At 40.9% G+C, this 2,348-nt stretch overlaps 1 long non-coding RNA gene across 1 annotated transcript; it reads right to left on the bottom strand.

Annotated features, from left to right (window-relative positions):
* Positions 1–225: 225 nt before the first annotated feature.
* LOC311228900 lies at positions 226–1,804 on the bottom strand. The gene is made up of 4 exons (XR_014619709.1): positions 1,699–1,804; positions 785–814; positions 559–613; positions 226–310 (listed from the first exon to the last, which is right to left on the bottom strand). It is a non-coding gene; the product is annotated as an uncharacterized lncRNA (long non-coding RNA).
* Between the last annotated feature and the right edge of the window lie 544 nt (positions 1,805–2,348).

A 2,348-nucleotide genomic window follows, 5' to 3' on the forward strand; every position in this document is an offset into this window, starting at 1 on the left:
ATATGGCTATGACTATGAGCCCAGATGCAACGAGTAATTGTCTACTCAAAATCAACTAAGTGTCATGATTACGTCATTACAACCTGGGACTTGGATGGGAGAGCAGGAAAGATCCAATGTCTTCAGTCAAAAATCCGCCAATCAATGCAAAGGTAAACATACGTCTTTAGAGACGTTTTATATAAGAATAAACACCAGTGAACTTGTGTATAAAATTCAACTCACGCTACAGGCAGTCTCTGCCTGCGTGCAACTGCTGGTCTCTGGTGGTAATTCAGGAATGGCTTCAAGTTCCTCTGGCGAAGAATCTCTGAAATATTGAATACGACAATAAAAATGTTATGCCAGTGAGAGAGGGAGACGGAGATAGAGGGAGAGACAGACATAGCACTGCTGTGTCATCAAATGACAAAGGCTTTGGCAATGTAGGTGTTGTGTGAAGTGGAGGGGGTCGAGGTGAGAGAGACAGAAAGACAGAGATGAAAACACAGATAAAGGTGTGAAGTTTGAAGTGGGGTGAGAGAGACAGACAATATTGAATTGAAAGATAATACTTACTGAGCTGAATCAATGGCAGTGTGGTAATAGGGGCTGGAGTTATACATTGGCATTCCTAGAGAAAGAGCAACATAATTAACAAAATAAGGAAAAAATAAGCACCATCAAAGTAGTTATCAATGAGCACCATATAACCTACAGTAGCAAGTGTACCTAGCTCCATATACCTAGCGCATGTCTGGTGGTAAAAACAAAACATGATTTGAGAATGTGTTAGTTAACTCACCTTGATAGCGGCGATGATTGCCAGCGAATTCTAAAAAGAAGACGATCAAAATATTCAAAAAACCTTGTATGCAATTTATCAAGACTGTGTATATTATATATATATATGTTTAGAGTAGCAGGAGCTAGAAGTTCAAATATGTCAGTCTTTCAAAGCCCCATTTTTTATATATAACAAAAGGCAGAATGAACATCACTGCCGCCCTGCTGGATTAAATTCTGAATTGCAGGTAGGCCTGAATAAGTATTTACTGTGCAAAATAACCAAAACCAGATAAATAATATCTGTTTTTTTATGAAGCACAGATCATGTTAATTAAGTATTCTGAGTCTGAGCAGACAGAAAACCATCTTACCCTCAGCAAGGGATTACTTTGTGCTGAAGACCCACAATGCAACACAACAACTGCAAGCTAAAATGCCTCACATACAAAACGAAATAAAATAGAGCCATGGCTGTGTCCCAAGTTTAACACAATTGAACTATAATAAAGTATTTGTTAACACTAGTTACAACAATGCTTATGTAACTATTAAAAACGTACATTTTAATCACGAAACAAAATGGCAGAATAACGTTAGCTAGCATGATAGCTAGCTAACGTTAGTAGCTATAATAATATGAATCACTATTTGCTCAAACAAGCTCCAAACTATTTGCCACGGCACAGAGATAACATTTAGTCAAACGATAACAGCCCGGTGATGGTATCTGAACGGAATCATACTATTCCCATAAGAACTCACTTACCAGTTAAGTACCATCTAGCATGTTAGCTAATAATGCTAACAAGCTTCGTTCTAGCCTACTAGTTGCCACCACGGTAATAATTCACAAAGTAGCATGTAGTCAAACGATGACAGCAAGATTATGGTATGTGAATGGCATAATACATAATATTGTCAATGACTTACCAAGGAGTTTGGCTCAGACTATTTGTCAAGCAGTCAGTGAAGACACCATCCATCGCGCCAAAGTGTTTGAATACCTCAAGTCCCGTGAGATCTTCTAGGTCTCGCGAGTTGCTTAGGACTATACCCTCTCGAAGGGGAGGGGAGGGGGAGGAGGGGAGGGGGAATCTACTAAATTGATTCAACGACAGTTTTTCAAATGTTGAAATGGTATCTGTAATTAAATATTGAATCAACATAGCTTTTTCAACCTCAACCAAAAATAACCAATCTGACTGTACATTGGAGGTGGTTGGGTGGGTGGGGGGGTTGGGTAGGAGGGGTGGGTGGGGGACACTGTACAACTGTACATAAATATTACAGTGACAGTCCAGTTGAGTTAATGGATGGAGGGGGGGGGGGGGGCGTTGACTTGCAACGGATGGACTATAGTGCAGCAATGCAAGTTCAATTCACAGTTATTACTACAGACCGGTGGCACTCACCTCTGTGGTCATGAAATGTTTCGAGAGGCTGGTCAAGGACCACATTTGTGCCTCCCTCCCCAGTGATATGGACCCTATGCAATTTGCATACAGGACAAACAGGTCCACTGACGACGCGGTCTCCCAGGTACTGCACAGCACCCTCTCTCACCTTGACCGTCAGAAGGG

Source organism: Notolepis coatsorum (assembly GCF_963971535.1).
Source record: "Notolepis coatsorum genome assembly, chromosome: 5".
NCBI lineage: Eukaryota > Metazoa > Chordata > Actinopteri > Aulopiformes > Paralepididae > Notolepis > Notolepis coatsorum.